The sequence below is a fragment of the Vulpes vulpes genome, chromosome 8, assembly GCF_048418805.1.
Source record: "Vulpes vulpes isolate BD-2025 chromosome 8, VulVul3, whole genome shotgun sequence".
NCBI lineage: Eukaryota > Metazoa > Chordata > Mammalia > Carnivora > Canidae > Vulpes > Vulpes vulpes.
Genome location: NC_132787.1, coordinates 33,060,292 through 33,079,782, shown reverse-complemented (window position 1 = coordinate 33,079,782; position 19,491 = coordinate 33,060,292). Strand labels below are relative to the sequence as shown.

The window sequence follows — 19,491 nt, the reverse complement described above, 5'->3', positions numbered from 1 at the left end:
CGAGCAGTTTGAATTTTTTTTTTTTGGATGCTTGTTTTCTCGTAAAAAAAAAAAAAAAAAATACAGTCCCTCGCATCGTACAACGGAACCCACTTTGGCGGCCGGAGGTGGGGTGTTTCAGCTGGATTTGGGGAGAGGCGGGTGGGCGGAGCATCTGTGCCAAAATTTTGCCCCGAAGTGCGGTTGACATTGTGCAGGCGGGCGGGGGAAGCGTGGGGCCGCGGTAAACAAACGGAGAAGCTTCGGCGGGGGCAGAGATGTAGTATAAACGTTAATGGATGTCCAGGGCGCGCCGTTTCCCCGGCTGCCGGCCAGAGGTGCTAGGGAAGCGCTGACAGGAGCCCGGGAGAGGAGGATGCACCGTCCCCTGCCTTGGAAAGGTAGACTTGGGGAGCGCTGGGGCTGGGGGTGAAGGTGCCCGGGACAGAACACCTCCTCACCACCAAGGAGGGGGGGTGGGAAGAGGAAAGAAACTGACTGGGGAGGTGTAAGTATAGCTCAGGTCTATTATTTCAAGCGCTGCTCAGCTAGAATCCATCATAATTCAGCCAGTCGCTGTCATTTTTATTGGTTTTTTTTTTTTTTTTAAGTTTTCTGTCTTTGATGCCCAGAGGTTTTTTTGCTTAAGGCAAATGTGAAAATAAAATTGAGGAAAAAGGGAATATGACTTTTAAAGTGCCTTTCATTTCTGCGTCTGGAAATTAAATCTTTTGATAAAGTGCTTTGAGATTTAGGATGATATTATTTGTATTACAGGTCTAACAGAAATGATATCCCTTACTAATTGTAACCCAATTATGTTTTACTATGCTGTGAAATTCTCAGAAGTTTATGATTCAAAGTATTCTTCAAATCACTCTATCTTCAGATTAGTGAAGGCAGCATATGTACATATGTTTTGGGGGTCTGTTACTCTTCCTGCAGTGTAGCTAACGATTTTAACCAGACGTGCAGCCCAGCCTTCAGCCCAGTCCTAACAAGTTACTAACTTCCCCAGCCATTTTTTAGTTAACTCCTCCAATCCTTCCTGACCCAACTAACCCTATGCTTACTCAACCTAACAAAGCTCCTGCGACCACCGTAAACCAACCCACCTGTGCCCTTGGTGAGGTCCTCCAGATGGACTGGCAGTCTCGGGAAGTAATGAGTTCCTCATCCCTGGAAGTGTGAATCGGGCCCTAGTCTGGATGACCCCTTGATAAGGACATTGTAGACAAGGGCCATATATCAAGTGAGTGTGAGAACTAGTTCCTTTCAAAGTCCGTTCTAAATCCTTGAGATACTGTATTTCCAATCTTGAATGCTATGGATATCCAGTAAATTAAGCAATTTTCCCTGGTGATTACCATTTCTAGAGTTGTACTGTCTGGTATGGTAGCCTGCCAGAAGCCGTGTGTGGCTCTTGAGCTTTTGAGTATGGCTATTCCAAGTTGAAATGTGCTGTAACTGAAATATACACCAGGTTTCCAAGAATTAGTATGAAAAAGAATGTTAACTATCTCAATAATGTTTATATCGATTACATGTTGAAGTGATAGTATTTTTGGTATATTGGATTAAATAAAAATGTTTAATTTCATCTGTTTCTTTTTACCTTTTTTAGCCTGGTTAAATGGACAATTTTAAGTTGCATATGTGACTCCCATTATATTTCTCTCTCTTTTTTAAAGATTTTATTTATTCATGAGAGAGAGAGAGAGAGAGGCAGAGACACAGGCAGAGGGGGAAGCAGGCTTCATGCAGGGAGCCCGATGTGGGACTCGATCCCAGGTCTCCAGGATCACACCCTGGGCCAAAGGCAGATGCTCAACTGCTGAGCCACCCAGGCATCCCTCCCATTATATTTCTATTGGACATTGAACACCTATGTTCTAGACCAACACCTTTGCTAACTTGAAGCACTGTCTTTGAGAGTGGTAACTAATAATACTGAGGAGTAGCTGGTAACTTCCAGCTGCCATTCTAACTTTCCAACTGAAATCGTGGCCCAAACAGCCTCTGGAAACTTTAAAAAGAAGTCTGCCAACACCTAACACCTACTATTTCATCTTTAACACTTGGTATTGGGTTTGAGCCCAGACTATGGAAATATGGTACAGATATGTGTCTGATTAAATCAGACTTGATAACAGCTTTCCACATTATGTAAATAGAGGAGTCCAATATGTTAGAAATGACCCTGGAAAACAATTTAGACTCCAAACAAAGTGTCCACAGTAGCTTTTCACCACCACCACTCTTCAGTGGACAGGAAGGCAGTGGGCAGACAGAGCAATGTTCTCTCTGTGGATATATCTCTAGCAGAGGACTTCAACAAATGAAATTGTGTGCCATATTCTTGGATAGAAATACTCAATGTGATAAAGATGGCAGTTAAATTTATACTTTAAAAAATTATACTTTTACACTAAATTCTGGTAAGTTCTGATTATCCTATTCCATTGTTCTATCAGTTTATGTATTTAGGACTATATTACTTTAATTACTGCAGATTTAGAATTTTGTCTTAATTTCTGGTAGCACTAATTCTCCATACCCAACCATTCCCTTTACTCTTCCCCCCCCCCCCCCCCCAGAATTTTCCTGGCCCATTTTGCTTGGCTTTTTTCCCATTTAGATTTAAAATGAATTTGTCTAGTTGGAAATATAATTTTTATTGGCATTAAAAAAATGGATTGGGATCCTTATCTCATACTTTACACTAGGATCAATTCCTGGAGGATTAAAGAGTGAAATTAAAAAAAAAAAAAAAGGAATTATAGACCTACCAGAAGAAACAAGTGGATTTTTATTTTTATTTATTTATTTATTTATTTATTTTTAAAATTTTTATTTATTTATGATAGTCACACAGAGAGAGAAAGAGAGAGGCAGAGACATAGGCAGAGGGAGAAGCAGGCTTCATGCACCGGGAGCCCAACGTGGGATTCGATCCTGGGTCTCCAGGATCGTGCCCTGCCAAAGGCAGGCGCCAAACCGCTGCGCCACCCAGGGATCTCAACAAGTGGGTTTTTAAAAAAAATATAATCTCAGAGTTGGGAAGGTCATGCTAGGTATGAAACAAAGCAGAACCTATTAAAATGTTAAATTCAATGACAAAGAAAATGTTCTGCATGGCAAAAGCTATCATAGCAAAGTTAGACACAATGACATGGGGGTGATAGTTGCACAACAATGTGACTATACTTGATGCCACTGAGCTGTACATTTAAAAAATGGTTAAAGTGGTAAATTATATGTGTATTTAATAATAAATACATACATACTTACATACATTCATATACATATATATGCACACACTACTGGAAAAATTTTAAAGTTTGTCTATGTTCTAAAAGAGTCTCACACACAGTGTCGTGGGTCCCATCGTTTTTGAGACACTAGTTGCACTTCAGGCTTGAATCAGATTACTTGGGTTACCTAATTCATTGCCTATATGACCTTTTGCAAGTTACCTCACCTTTTAAAGTTTCTATTTCTTTGTATAATGAGGATGCATTTAGCTCTCTCATAGTGTTTATTAACCTATTCAGTTGGATAATGTATTGCACTACTTAGCACAGTACCTGTTATATAATAAATACTAATCGTTATCTATATTTATAAACAATATAACATCCACTTCATATTTTGGATTCTCAAGTAACCAACCACAATCAGCAGTATATTAACCTTGTAAATATGTTTCTGTTTTAATTACTGTTATAATTACCCTTAAGAAGGGCAATTTTTATTGAGTATTTGATAAACACAATATATTGCAAAAAAATGGCTAAATGGTAAATTTTATGTTATGTATATTTAATGCTAATTTTTTAGAAAAGCTTTAAAAATAAGGCATTTGTTGAGTTTAGGGCCATCTCTAATTATCTCAGAAAGGACCTGGTACGATGTTTGTTTGTGGAACTAAATCAATAACACACCCACAAACAAATAGAATGGCAAACTGGAAAAAAATGTTTACAACCCATATATTGAAAGGCTAATTTCTCTGATAAATATAAAATTTCTGCAAATCAATGAGAAAAAGCAAACTGACAGAAAAATAAGCAAAGGATGAACATAGTTTTCAGAAAAGGAAATATTAAAGGCTCTTAAAATATGAAAACATGCTCCACTGGTAGTTTAAAACTGTAAGAGTTATAAATTATATACACAACACATAAGTCGAGGCAAAAAAAGTCACAATTTCACTCAGATACAAAGGCGGTCATTTTCCTTCCTTGATAGTTTAAGCTTTGCTTCCCTCCTTTCTGTCCAAGGCTGAGTGATCCCCGCCCCCCCCACCCCAACTCACCAGCTTCATTGGTGACCAGAGAAGCAAAGAGTTTGCATGTGTGGAAGCCATGACTACCTTTCAAATTCAGTGTAAAATTCCTCTCATCCAAACCAGCTAATATTTGGCTTAGTGTCACTTTTTTTTTCCCCATAGAAATCCCCCAAATCAGCCTCTTAAAGTGAGTACAACCATCTTTCTTGACACATTTCATCCATTTCCACTTTTAATTCCTGCATATTGGCTGATAATCTGAGCCTCTCCAAAATCACCACCTTAACCTGGTTTTTCTTACAAGTTCTCTATTTTCTTAAAAGCTTCAAGCAGAATTTATATGATAAACACAAAATGTCGAGCCAGCAGAGAGAGACCGTGTTATGGAATAAATGGCATTAGATTATAGGGCTAAAGCCAACAATGTGGGAAAAATGTTAAATCTCTCCTACAAACACATATATACACATATTGTATTTTATATTATATACTGCAGGCTTACTTTTTGATTTAACAATTCCTCTTCTACAAATTTACTTTTGGGAAATAATTAGATGTATGACTAAAGATATATTCACCAGAATTATCTTTGTGAAGTTACATATTTGATTATAAAAAGAAACAAAAAAGTAAACAACTGAACAACAACTCCTTAGATATATGAATACGGGATTATTTGAATCAACTATAGTATATCCAAGAATTACACAGATTGCAGCCATTAAAACACCCTGGGGTTGCTTCATCTACATTAATGGGAAAAGTTGTCAATAATATTAAAGCAGGCACAGAGCAATGTTTTGGTATGACCCCATTTTTGTAAAAAAATTTTAACAAAAAACCACCACAAAGATATTTCAAATTTGAAAAATAATTATTCTTATAATTCTTTTTTTTTATTTTTATTTAGTTGGGGGAGAGAGAGAGAGAGAGCAAGCACAAGTGGGTGGAGGGGGAGAGAGAGAGAATCAGATTACCCGCTGAGCAGAGAGCTGGACATGGTGCTTCATCCCCGGACCTCTGGGATCATGACCCGAGCTGAAGGCAGACGCTTAACCGCTTAACTGACTGAGCCACCCAGGTGCCCCTATCTTTATAATTCTTGAATGCAGAAGTTTCTCTTTGTATCTCACATTCTCTTTTCTCAGACATTAGCAGAGAACAAGCATTTCTATAATTCATTTCCCCTCTATTTTTGTCTCGTCTTTTTTTTTTTTAAAGATTTTGTTTATTCATGAGAGACATACACAGAGAGAGAGAGAGAGAGAGAGAGAGAGAAAGAGAGAGGCAGAGACACAAGCAGAGGGAGCCTGATGTGGGACTCGATCCCCCGTCTCCAGGATCAGGCCCTGGGCTGAAGGCGGCGCTAAACTGCTGAGCCACCCGGGCTGCCCTTTAATTAGTTTTATATATCATTAAATCCGTATATGAATTTCCAGGAGTGTATGTGTTTGGGTATATGGTTTTGCTTCCAGGACACATAAATGAGGTATGAATATCATTCCCATTGACTAAGGAATATCTTAACAAGCCATGGAAAATCGAGCCTCTTCCATCTTTTTGGCACAAGAGATCCTGTGGATAACATTATCCCAAACCTCCCATTCTTTGGTCTTTGGCATTTGGCACACCCAGGGATGCTGCCCAGAATTCAACAGATTAACTCCCTGTCTTAGTTTTATTATTTAGGATGTAGTGCTGCAGAGATTGTTTTAAATTTCTAGTTAGCAGACCGTCTTTAGCTGTCACTCTCCATGGGACTGACGTGGGGCAAATCTTAGAATCTCAGAATACCAGGTGTGGGAGATCACTGCATCCAGTGTTCATCTTATAGACAAAAATATTCGATCCTTGATTTCCTGTAAAGTGGGGAAGTTAAACAAGATGATTTATAGGTTCCTTCTGGCTTATGATTCTGTGATTTCTGTTTCCTACTCAGAATCACGTAGTCCATCCCTGTGGATCAGGTTATTTTCCAGGGAAGCTAGATTCCTGATTTTTGGCTGAAAACCACATACTCACAGGAGTCAAAGGAAGATGATAGTAAAATAGTGTAGACTGAACAGTGAACATGTATTATCTTACTAGAAAAAGAAGCATGTGATAACTTACTGGTTGCTCAGTACTTCTTCACTGTTGCATGTGTACTCATGAAACCCCTGCTAGGGGCCAGGCTCCGTGTCTGAGACAAGCAGGAGTATTGCCCTCTTCAGTCTGTTGGAGGAGATGGACAGGGAATCAGAGCCATCATTATTAAATGCAATTTACTTGAGCATTCGGAAATGTTATGAAGGGATCTCAAAGCTTCTGTTTTATGCTCCAATAGTTTGGGCCCCATAGAAAGATGTTTATCTGAGGGTATAAAGCAGGGGCTGAAATCCAAACTCTTTCCTCAAGCCTCCCTGTGTTGGCCAAAAAGAAACAAACCTTTAAAAATCCATCTCTCCACATGGGGCCTTCTGCAGTCTGCTGAAAGTTCCCCGGGTTATAGTGGCTTCTCCTATAGGATGCTGTGAGAGTTTGAGACAGGGTGACTAACCTAGCGATGGTAGCTTGGAAATCTCTCCTAAGGAAATGACCTTCAGCCCAGATCTGGAGACTGAACAGGAGAGTTAACCTGTCTAAGGGAGAAGGGGAAGGAGAGTGACACAGGCTGAGCTGGTCCAAGGCCCCAAGTTGGAGAAGGACTTTGAGGAAGTGAAAGAAGGTCCTTATGGCTTAGAGCAGTGAAGTACTCGGATGGAGCGGATGGAGCCGTGGGGAGGTCCAGACGTGAGGGGGTTTTCAAGCCATGTTAGGAATTCTGAACTTGACCTTAAGAGCAAAGGGAAACCATTTTTCTTTCTTTCTTTTTCTCTTTCTTTCTTTCTTTCTGTCTTTTTCTTTCTTTCTTTCTTTCTTTCTTTCTTTCTTTCTTTCTTTCTTTCTTTCTTTCTTTCTTTCTTTCCTTTCTTTCTTTTCTTTCTCTCCTTCCTTTCTCTCACCTGAGAGAGAGAGAGAGAACTTGAGCAGAGGGAGAGGGAGAAGCAGACTCTGCCTGAGTAGGGAGGCTGACATGTGGCTGGATCCCAGGACCCTGGGATCATGACCTGAGCTGAAGGCAGATGCATAAAGGACTCAGCCGCCCAGGCGCCCCAGGGAGCCATTTCTTAAGCAAATGACTTGTGCAGGTTCAATTAAACTTGCTTATTTCCTCATTTTATCTAATTCTAGTCAAAGCCCTTAGTCTTGATCAGGATCATTTCTATAGGATGTGGGAAAGAATGTTTAAGCTGGCACCTTTATGTTCCTTTGTGATGCTGTTTAACATACACAACAGAGGGCAGCCCTGGTGGCCCAGAGGTTTAGCACCGCCTTCAGCCCAGGGCCTGATCCTGGAGTCCCAGGATCAAGTCCCATGTCAGGCTCCCTGCATGGAGCCTGCTTCTGCCTGTGTCTCTGTCTCTGTCTCTGTCTCTTTCTCTCTCTCCCTCTCTGTCTATCATGCATAAATAAATAAAATCTTTAAAAAAAATACACAACAGAAAATATGTTTTAAAACTCTGGTTTAAGGGGCGCCTGGGTGGCTCAGTTGATTACACGTCTGCCTTTAGCTCAGGTCCTGATCCCAGGACCTACGGAGCCCAGCATCAGGCGGGGAGTGGGGGGGGGGGGGGAGGAGTGGGCTCCTGCTCAGCCTTCTTCCTCTCCCTCTGCCTGCTGCTCCCCCAGCTTGTGCTCTCTGTCAAATAAATAAAATATTAAAAATAAATAAATAAAATTCTGGTTTCAGTAAATGAAGGGATCATGAAGTCCTTGGACCATCAGGGCGAATACTGGCCACAACTGATAAATTGCAGGTTCAACGGGTGGGGGGGCACCCTCTCCCCTGCGAGTCCCACCGCCTGGTGTCTTCTGTTGAGCCCTGAAAGCTGAAGGAGTGAATCTCACCACTTGGGCTCCACCTGCTAATAGTTCAGCTTGCCTTCTCTTCTCATTGCCATGATGAGCCGGTTGCTTGTGTCATTTTAGGGGCCAGCCCATGTTTTGCCAGGAGAGTTGGTGTGAATCTTCTAAGCAGGCAAACAGCTTAGGGGTGAATACTGTGTCGTTTTCTTCAAATAGCTCAACGTTTTTGTCTTCCATTTTTACTGGGCAACTGGCTGGAATGTTTACAGCTACTTTGGCCAAAGGATTCACTATTTATTTGGTTTTGGAGGGAGACTTCAGAGGAGGGATGAGAAAAATGGGCAAACCCCGGAGTTCTTTTTTTTTTTGGCGGGGGCGGGGGGGGGGGGGGGGGGGGCGGTGGCGGTGTTTAACTGAAGTTTAGGAAAAGAGAGACCTCTGCTGGCTAAACTGAGATAATGACCTGCACTTGGTCTGTGACCCAAGCAGAAGCTGTCCGTTCAGTGGGTACAGGTGTTTGCAAATTCCCAGCTCACTGTTCATCTCTTCAGCAATCAAATCAAGTACTTTTGGAGTGAATCTAAGTCACTTGTAATTCCCAGGCCTGGCCATCTTGCTTCTGTTCCAGTCTCTAGGAAGAGCGTCAGATAGTCTTTGCATATTTCTAGAAAACAAAAGCTCTAAATATCAACAACTGGTGAAAACCCAGGCCTGAAACAGTTCCTACATCTTCTCTTTTGTTTCCTTTCTCTTTTCTGCGCATCGCCTCCTTGCCATCCTTCTGCCAGGGAAAACAAAATAAAACAAATCTTCACTCAAAAGGGAGCTAGCGCTGGTGAAAGGGAGAGGGAGGAAAAACCGCTTATCTGTAGTGATCCACTGACTATGGTGGCTGGGGGCCAGGGTTGGGTGATACACCCCAGCAGAGCCATGAACCCTGTGCATGAGGCAGTGGGACTCCAGAGACCTGATGCTCCTCTGGAGAAGGCAGAGGGTGGTGATGTGGGAGGAGGGGGGGAGAAGTCTCCTTGTGCCTTCTTGTATCTCAGCAATGATGACAATGATGAGTGCCCAAGGCCAAGTGCTTTACATACCTTAATTCTGTTTCTTGCTTTGCTCTCTCTTTACAATCTTTTTAATTTTTTTTAAGATTTATTTATTTATTTATTTATTCATGAGAGACAGAGAGAGAGAGAGAGAGAGAGAGAGAGAGAGAGAGACAGGCAGAGGGAGAAGCAGGCTCCATGCAGGGAGCCCGATGTGGGACTCAATCTCGGGACTCCAGGACCACGCCCTGGGCAGAAGGCGGTCAAACTGCTGAGCCACACAGGGACCCCTGTCTTTACAATCTTAAAACCGTCTCTCTCTAGAAAAAAAATTAAGAATAGGTAAAGAATTTAGAACAAAACCTGCATAAAACTAATAACTATGTGTATGTTTGCTATTTTATTAGTATTTTTTGACTCTGCAGTATACCACACCCACCCTGCGTATGAGAAGAGACTTTCCCTGTGCTTGTGCTCCCTGGAGTAAATCCTAAATTCACTTCCAAGGTAATACCTCTGGGCCTATGGTGGAGAGCACCAGAAGGGTCTCTTCAGTGTGGCACTTTATTTCCACATGATGGTCCATGTCCTGTCTAACATGCTCTTACCCCTTAAACACTCATTCTCCTAGGTTTCATCTTTTTAAAGATTTTATTTATTCACGAGAGACATAGAGACACAGAGACATAGAGACGCAGAGACATAGGCAGAGGGAGAATCAGGCTCTCTGCGGGCAGCCTGATTTGGGACTCGATCCCAGGACCCCAGGATCATGACCCAAGCCGAAGGCAGATACTCAACTGCTGAGCCCCTCTCCTAGGTTCCAACAACCTTTTTTCAGCATTGGCTAACGCAGGAGCTATTAGTATCAGGTAATGGTCACTTTAATGCTGTTAAGGGACCTTACACGATCTAGTCAAAACCTCTCTTTTGAGAAAACTGAGACCCAAAGAGGTTGTCAGCTACCAAGAGTTACCTAGCTAGTGGGTGGCTGAGGCAGGACTGGAACCCAGAGCCCTTGGATTTTTTTTTTTTAAGATTTTATTTATTCATAGAGACTCAGAGAGAGAGGCAGAGACACAGGCAGAGGGAGAAGCAGGCTCCATTCAGGGAGCCCGATGCGGGACTTGATCCCAGGCCTGTGGGATCATGACCTGAGCCGAGGACAGATGCTCAACCACTGAGCCACCCAGACATCCCACATTCATTAGTTCTGTAAGTGATAAATCCTCCTGCTTCAGAATTCGTGCAGAACTCATTCATTCATGGATCTGGCAGTTACTGAAGGAGTAACCCATAAAATATGGTGTACTGAGGCCCTTGAAGACATTTGAAAAAAAGTTTGACATCTGCCTATCTGTCCCCTTCTGGCTGCCTGGAAGGTGGATAAGATGGATGCAACCTGAGGAGGCATCCTTTGTTTCTGAGGATAGAAGGTGCATTGTAGAGCACAAAGATGCAGAAACTATAAGCGATGCCACGCCAGCTCTGCACTGCTTATCTCCAGAATTCCTTTAAAGAAAAGAAAAATACACTTTTATCTTATTTAAGCCACTATTATTTCTGGTCTCTGTTACTAGCTGCCAAATGCAAATCTTAACTGATATAGAAGTCCTTGAGGATTTTTGAGCAAGGGACTGATTCTGATTGGTAGCTACACAAGAGATAGATTCCGGGAGGGGGTGTTCCGGGCCATACAGAGATAAAGTTGGCTTGGCAGGTGTGGATGGATGGGGGGTGGGTAGGCTTTGAATGAGGAGAATACACATCTCACACAGGGTCATTGATTTTGTTTCTTTTCCCCCAGGACACCTCTGCTAAACTCCTATTATATGGTGGTTACTTAAATATGTAGTTACTGAGTGATTTGCATTGTGCTATTGTCCTGTGGCCCGAAAGCTAGGGAGATTGAGAAGATGGGTATTCTTTGTGTCTTAAAAAGGAGCAGGCAAAAGCTGGCACGGGAAAAGAGTATCACTGTTACAGTCAAGTGAAGTTACTATGTTTTCCAAACTCCTGCAGACATTTTCAAGGAAAGGAACTTTTGTTACATGGGACTGTCTAATCAAGATACATTTGAAATGTATCCTCTACTAGAGAGCAACTGTAAATAATATTTTAAAAATATATCTTGGAGCAACTTGCAGGGTAAAGATACATTTCATAAGCTAAAAAAAAAATCTCTCAAAGGGGAAAAACTACTTTATGAACTAACTTTAAGTTTCATATCTTCCTAGTGAACTTCATGTCTTCCTAGTGAACTCTTGAGGTTGGGCAGGTAATGTCACACCTCCTAGATCAGAAGACATTTCATTCTTGTTGAAAGGGGTTAGAAACATATAACAGTACAGCTATAATATAGAATAGCTTTCCTGTGAATTAGATGTGCTAACTTAATATCTTGGTCTCTCTGTTCCTTCCAAGCCTGGCTCAAACAGGTAATTGGAAGCCTACTATGAATTTCAAGGTCCCTTTGGACACTGGCCTTCAGCCTTTCTCCCCCTGTGCATAGGAAGGCAGATGGGCCCAGTATTATCTGAAAATTCTTTTTCTTTCTTTCTTTCTTTCTTTCTTTCTTTCTTTCTTTCTTTCCTTCCTTCCTTCAGAAGCTCTGACTAGTTAAAGAAAAATTTTGTGTGATTTACATTTCACCAGTCTGTTCTTTCATTCTTCTAATGGTATCAGAATTACCTGGATCAGTGATAGCCAGCCTGCATACTTCTCACATGCTGTGCCCTTAACCTGAAAATTCTCCTGCATTAATTATGTCTCCCACTCTTTCCTCCATTTGGAAAAAATACATTAGAATGCAGGCAACTGGGGGTGCCTGGGTGGCTCAGTCGGCTAAGCATCTGACTCTTGATCTCAGCTCAGGTTTTGATCTCAAGAACGTGAGTTCTAACCTCACATTGGTCTCCATGCTGGGTGTAGACCCTACTTAAAAAAAAAAAAAGGAATCCCTGGGTGGCTCAGGGGTTTAGCGCCTGCCTTTGGCTCAGGGCATGATCCTGGAGTCCCAGGATCGAGTCCCACATTGGGCTCCCTGCATGGAGCCTGCTTCTCCTTTTGCCTGTGTCTCTGCCTCTCTCTCTGTGTGTGTGTCTTTCATGAATAAATAAATAAAATCTTAAAAAAAAAAAAAAAAAGAATGCAAGCAACTTATTAGTTGTACCTGGACTATCTGTTGCAAACTCCATACTTTTCTACAAGCTCAATTTTAGTTTTTAGATTTTTAAAAAAGATTTTATGTATTTATTTGAAAGAGGGAGAGTGAGAGAGAAAAGATCACGAGCAGGGGGTAAGGGAAGAGAGAGAAGCAGACTCCCCACTGAGCAGGGAGCCCAATAGGGGACTTGATCCCAGGCCCCTGGGATCATGACCTAAGCTAAAGGCAGACACTTAACCAACTGAGCCACCCAGGCACCCTACCAGCTCAATTTTAATAGCATATATAATTGTCCCTCGTTTACAAGGGGAAGAAACAGAAAAAAAATGATTCCAAATATTAAGTTTTGATTTACAGCTCCCTGAAGTGCCTGGGTTGAATCCCCTGTAGTCTGATAAGCAGATGTTCTCTTCCTATAGTTGAATAGATAGTAACATGAACTAACATTTATGGAGCACTCAGCATGTGCCAAGTTACTTGTTTATATCATTTTAAAAAATCCTGATGAAGATCCTGAAAAATCACTGTATCTATGAAGAAACTGGGCCTTGGAACTATTGCTCACAGTCATATTAAGCAGCTGAACCAGGACCCAGGTCTCACTGACTTTTTGCCTGGGTTAGAGGCAGTCCTGTTTTTCCTGTAAATAATCTCAATGAGAACAAGGCCAACTGGCTCAGTGTGACACTCGATCCCAAATCATTCTCTTTTACTTTCTGCCAGATTGGAAGACTGTCTAGTGATTAAATATTTCTGGCCAGCAATATCTTGCCATTTATGGAAAAATGATACCCCCTAATCTTTAATAATTGTTTTATTAAGAACCAAAACAAAGCGCCTGCTAAACTTTGGAATGGCTACAGGAAAATCTCAGTATTTGCACCTTTGTCTCTGTCTCTCCTGGGGCAAGATGGGAAGAACAGTATCACTTTCCAAAGTTGCTTTAGGAAGGAGACAAACAGAGGATGCTACTGAGTTATTATTAGTAGATACTTTTTGTGGCTACAACTACCACAGGACATTTTAAGGTCAGGAAACCCCACTTTTTTTTCTTTAAAGATTTTATTTATTTATTAGGGAGAGAGAGAGATAGAGATAGTGAGAGAGAGCATGAGTGGGGACTACTGGGAGAAGCAGGCTCCCCGCTGAGCAGGGAGCCCAACATGGGGCTCAATCCCAGCACCCCAATACCATGACTTCAGCTGAAGGTAGGCGCTAAACTGAGCCACTCAGGTGCCCCAGGAAACCCCTTCTTAAGGGATAAAGCTTGGAAGGCCTAAGGGAGGGTTTTAAAAAAAAATGAGCTTGCCTCAGAAGCTCCTTTTCTTTTGAGCTCCATATAGATTCTGATGTTTCTTCAAGACCACCTTACAAGTTAGGTAAGATGACCTGGTCCTATCTTTGCTAACCTTGTTTGTGTTAGGTTTCCTACCTCCTACTTCATTGGCTTGGGAGAGGGGACCCAGCTTGTTTTGGGGGAAATGTAGTAAGGTAAGAGCCAAGTGATGTTTGCTAATTTCTTTATTTAGTGAAGGATCTCATTAAAATGGTCACCTATTTGTGTGGCTAAAGAGATCCTTGGGAAGTTTTCTCATTTATCTGGGTTTAGGTCCTGTTTTGAAGGTAATTTTGTAAAGAACAATTAAGCCTTAGGTTTTCTTTTCAATCTGTCAGTTAGGCCCTGGAAAGGCCAGTTGTTTTTTTGGTGGGAATCCACCCACAGGTGGGGATGGGAGTGGAGTGGGTGGGTGGAGGTAGAGCTGACTCTTTGGAATCTAAGGCAATCTTCCTCAGTGGGCCTTGGCAATGTCTCCATCAGCTGGGCCACCGCAGACTTGTAGGTGATGTCATCATCTTTGTGTAGGATGCCTAGCTTATGAGGGAAACTAATAGCCTCTCCACAAGGTTGTTGTCATGGGCCACTGAAATAATGTATCTGGAAGTGCTTTATAAATACATTATAATAATTTGCGAAAATGGTGGCTAATGGAAGTGCTACAAAATGTCAGTTATTATTAATAGGAGTGCAATTCAATATTAAGCCTAATTGGAGGAAGTTGATTGATACATATATGTGGCAACTTTTCAAAATATATCCTCTCCCTACCTGTTCATTGATATTCCTCAGCATCCATTCCCATCACTTCCCTGCTCTCTCCAATTTGCATAACATTCATACAAATGCATGCTTCTGTTCATTTTTAGCAGCTAGAGTGTGGATTTGGTTTCCTTAGTTGTTCTGTTCTGTGTGAAGCAAACATTGACTACACATTATTCTTTATTTCAGGAACAGTGAGGACAATCCAAAGCCAAGGGCATGTTGTAACACCACTTAATAACATGATGTAACATGGCCCATACTTGGAATAATAGGTATGTTTTCTTCAGGACTGCTGTCTTATACCTGTTTCCTAGGGCCAGTGCCTCATTACCAAGCACAATATTTCTTAATTAATCAAATGAGAACCAGGTCATGTTGGTATGAAATAACTGCATTAGTGCTTGGCATAATTTCTTCTTTGGTCACCTAAATGAATCATTAAAGATAGCTAAAATAACTGTATGAACCGTGGTTCTCACACCTGGTATGAGGAAGAATTACCTAATGTAGTTTTTTTTTTTTTAAGATTTTCTTTATTCATGAGAGAGACACAGAGAGAGAGAGAGAGAGAGGCAGAGACACAGGCAGAGGGAGAAGCAGGCTCCATGCAGGGAGCCCGATGTGGGACTCGATCCTGGGTCTCCAGGATCATACCCTGGGCCGAAGGCAGGCACCAAACCGCTGAGCCACCCAGGCTGCCCTACCTAATGTAGTTTTGATGATGCTACAAAGTTCAGGAAAATATCAGTTCTATATCAGTTTTCTTTCTTTCTTTTTTTTTTTCTGTATCAGTTTTCTTTTTTCCTTCTTTCCTTTTTTCCAATAAAAATGTATTGAGTACCTACTATATGCCAAGCATTAGGTATATATATAAAAACAAAACAAAACAAACAAACAAACAAAAATCATGCCTGCTCTGACGTCCTTAAAGATCTCAGATGTGTGTGTGTGTGTGTGTGTGTGTGTGTGTGTGTGTGAGATCACAGTACAATGAGTTATGTATGAACAATGAGATAGGTTTGAACAACCTTCTGTGAGTACACACATGGGAGAAGGCAAATCTGGGAAGGCTTTGCAGAGCAGATGTTACATTAACTATTGGAGGATAAATAGGAATTTGCTGGGCCAAAACCCAACAAACAAGAGTAAAAGAAGGGCCATCCATTTGGCTGAACAGAATCTACAAAGGCCCAGAGACATGGATGAACATGATTGAAACATATGATACATAGTCTGGTATTGCTAAGCTTGGGGAATTATGATGTTGTAGTCCAGTGTTACTAATGCATGGGTGCATGGTTCAAATAATTAGACATTCTGTGGATCTGCTTCTGAGATTACCCCATGGCTGTGGTAATCATCTGCTGCAATCTACTTTTTGTAGGCCAAAATCATTTTCCCTCTACTTCATGGTGTGGAATTATGGATGATCAGTAGAACTCTTATGAATCAATTCTCTGTGTGGAGATAGATGTGAGTGAAATTCTGAACCCTGAACCATCACATAGGTTCTATGATAAAATTACCTTATATCATTTGAATTACCTGTTTTAGTAAATAATGCTGGATTTCAAGAGTCACACTAACTCCTATTACTAGACCAGAATCAAGGTTAAGTGGTTTCCTCCATCTCTTTTCTCCTGTGCTTTGATCTAATTCTTAGTGTCTAGAACAGTGCCTTCTTCATAAGTGAAAGCAGCTCCTGGACCATCTAACTATGCATGGAAGGGGAGTGTGAAAAGTGACAGGTCTAAGATAGGAAAAGCCATGATGAATTGGGTCAGGGGGAAAGAGCAGCCAGAGGAGTCTCATGGCTGCCAGGTGTGGTCTTCAATAGCGTGATTGTGTTTAATCATTGGCTGGTAGCAGCCTTGGGAAGCATGGCCCCAGCACAGAGTCAAGTGCGGGTTTCAGGTGACTGGCTTAAGAACTCCCAGTGGCCTTGCTGAACTTTCTTTAGAACTGCACTGCAATCCAAGACACTTTCACTCAGCCTTCCTTCCTTCCCACTCTCCTTCACTCAAGGTCAGATACGCATCATAGTTTGACAGCTTCCCCAACTTCTCTTGGCTCCTCCTCACTTCCTCTGCAGATGTTTCCCCTAGGAAATTTCTTGTGTGTCTAATTCCACCTTGGTGGCTGCATCTCAGAGGACCTGGAATAATAGTGCACAGAAAGGGCAAAGGAATGCTGTTTTCAGCTCTACATTCTTTACTACTGAGATTTGCCAGTAGGAAAATGTATGACTTTGATCAAAAGAAAAATTTGAAAAGAACAAAAGATGTGTCAATAAGTCAAGAGAAAGCTCTTGAAAAGGATTAACATTAGATAAAATAGAGATAATAGGGAATGAGATATAGGGAGATACAACTATTTAAAAGTATTTGAGGGACACCTGGGTGACTCAGCGTTTGACCATCTGCCTTCAGCTCAGGGCGTGATCCTGGGTCCTGGGATCAAGTCCCACATCAGGCTCCCTGTGAGGAGCCTGCTTCTCCCTCTCTCTGTGCCTCCGCTTCTCTCTCTGTGTCTCTCATGAATAAATAAATAAAATCTTAAAAAAAAAAGTATTTGAACAAGCATGATGTGGAGAAGGGTATAATCAAAATGCAATGGCCAAATGCAAAATGCCACGTGGTGGCACAGCACCCTCCTAAGGAATGTTTAGTGGGCATAGTCTTCACTTGTCTCTAATTGTCTAAGTCATGGGCTTCCCCTTTAGCTCACTAGCTCACTCTTGTATAATAAAAATCCTCTCTCACAGTGTCAATTCAACAACTATAATTGTCCAATTTGATGCTTAATCAAAATTCAGTCTTCATTCACATGAAAAACTCTTCTTATCTATTGACAGGGACAAGAAGGATCCTATGACCTCTTAAATTCTAGACAAAACTGGTATTCTTGTCTTCTCTGCTTCATTCTATTTGCCAAAGCAAGTTATATGGCCTACTCCAAAGGCAAAATTCAAGGAAATATACTAATTTCTGAGTGACAAAAGCTGTAAACTACATGGTAAAGTGCGTGGATAGAGGGAGGAGGAAAAGTTAGGGCCAGTAATTCAACCTTCTGTAGTACCAAGGGGAGAAAATCTCCAATTAGCTATGCTTGGCTCCTGCGTCCATCCCTTGACCATTCCCTGTGGCCAGGGTGAGGACATGGTAGTATGATTGGCAACTACAGTAGGACCATGTGCTTGAAGTGAGTAAGAGGAGCTTTTTCCCCAAAAGAAGGAGATGCTGATCTGGGAAGAAAGGAGGAGTACTGGAAACAAAATAAGCAACATCTACCATCATGCCTTCCATGTCTTGGTTTGTCAGTCCTTATGATTATTCTTTCACAGAGGTACTACTACTACCCTCTTTTTACAGCTGAGAAAATTGAAGTTAAGAGAAGTTATATAAGTTTCTCAAAATGACACATCTTGAGTGATGAAACTTTTTGGATTAAAAATAGATGTACATAGGTATGGCTAGCTGGCTCAGTCAGTAGAGCATGCAACTTTGGATTTTGGGGTTGTGAGTTCACTCCCACATTGAATATAGAGATTATTCAAAATAAATACATCTGTCTATTCACCAAAGCTACAGTAATTGAGAGAGGTGGTATTTATTGAAAGGATAGACACAAAGACAATGGAACAGAATACAGAATACAGAAATAGACACACCCATGTATTGTCAACCAATTTTTAAAAAGATTTTATTTATTCATGAGAAGCACCACACACAGAGAGAGAGAGAGAGAGAGAGAGAGAAGCAGAGACATAGGCAGAGGGAGAAGCAGGCTCTGTGCAAGGAACCTGATGTGGGACTCGATCCGGGGACTCTGGGATTGTGCCCTGAGCCAAAGGCAGACGCTCAACCCCTGAGCCACCCAAGCATCCCTGTCAATCAATTTTTAATAAAAGCCCAAAACCAATTTAGTGTAGGAAGGATAGACTTTTCAGTAAATGCTGTTGAAACAAATAACGACCACACACACACACACACACACACACACACACGAAAAAAAAGAAAAGAAAAAAAAGCCAAAAGGAAGAAAAAAGAAAAAGAATCTCAACCTATACCTTTCACCTTATGCAAAAATCTCACAATGGATCATAAACCTAAATGTAAAATATAAAACTATAAAGCTTCTAGAAGAAAACATAGAAGAGAATGTTTGTGAATTTGAATGAGGGAAAGATTTCTTAGCTATGACACTAAAAGCATGATCCTGAAAGAAAAAAAATTGTAAATTGGACTTCATCAAAATTAACAACTTTGTGTGAAAGTCACTGTCAAGAGAATGAAAAGGCAAACCCTAGAGAAGGAGAAATAGTTTTGAATCATGTACCTGACAAAGGACTAGTATACAGAATATATAAGAATTTTCAAAACTAATCAATGAGAAAACCACCCAATTAAAAATGTGCAAGATTCTTTTCATTATTCTATGTATTAATTATATATATCCTTTATTTTTAAAAATATTTTATTTATTTATTTGAGAGAAAGAGAGAGCAAGCAAAAAGGGGGAGGGGCCACAGCGAAAGGGACAAGGAGATTCTGTGCTGAGCACAGAACCGGATGTGGGGCATGATCCCACAACCCTGAGATCATGACCTGAGCCGAAATCAAGAGTCAGTTGCTTAGCTGACTGAGCCACTTAGGCACCTCTATGTATATCCTTTTCTTTCTTTCTTTCTTTCTTTCTTTCTTTCTTTCTTTCTTTCTTTCTTTCTTTCAGAAACAGAAGCAGGGATATAGGCAGAGGGAGAAGCAGGCTCTGTGCAAGGAGCCCAATGTGGAACTCGATCTGGGGACTCCGGGATCATGCCCTGAGCTGAAGGCAAACACTCAACCACTGAGCCACCCAGGTGCCCCCTTTAAAAAAAAATATATACATCCTTTAAATAATACTTTATCATTATAACCTGGATTTTTTTGCATGACATAGGCATTAAGGGGATAATTTTTAAAATTTCACATAGTTGAGCAATTTTAGAGGCTGCTTTTATTGTTTATCACATTACAGA

At 41.2% G+C, this 19,491-nt stretch overlaps 1 long non-coding RNA gene across 2 annotated transcripts in view; it reads left to right on the top strand.

Moving 5' to 3' along the window:
* Window positions 1-106: 106 nt before the first annotated feature.
* The window catches only part of LOC112917272 (uncharacterized), a 39,511-nt gene continuing 20,126 nt past the window's right edge, over window positions 107-19,491 (top strand). The window contains exons 1-2 of one of the 2 annotated variants that reach the window (XR_003234451.2): window positions 107-380; window positions 14,658-14,743. This is a non-coding gene — a long non-coding RNA (uncharacterized lncRNA). The remainder of the gene's footprint in view (window positions 381-14,657; window positions 14,744-19,491) is intronic. The other variant, XR_003234452.2, reaches the window with a different exon arrangement.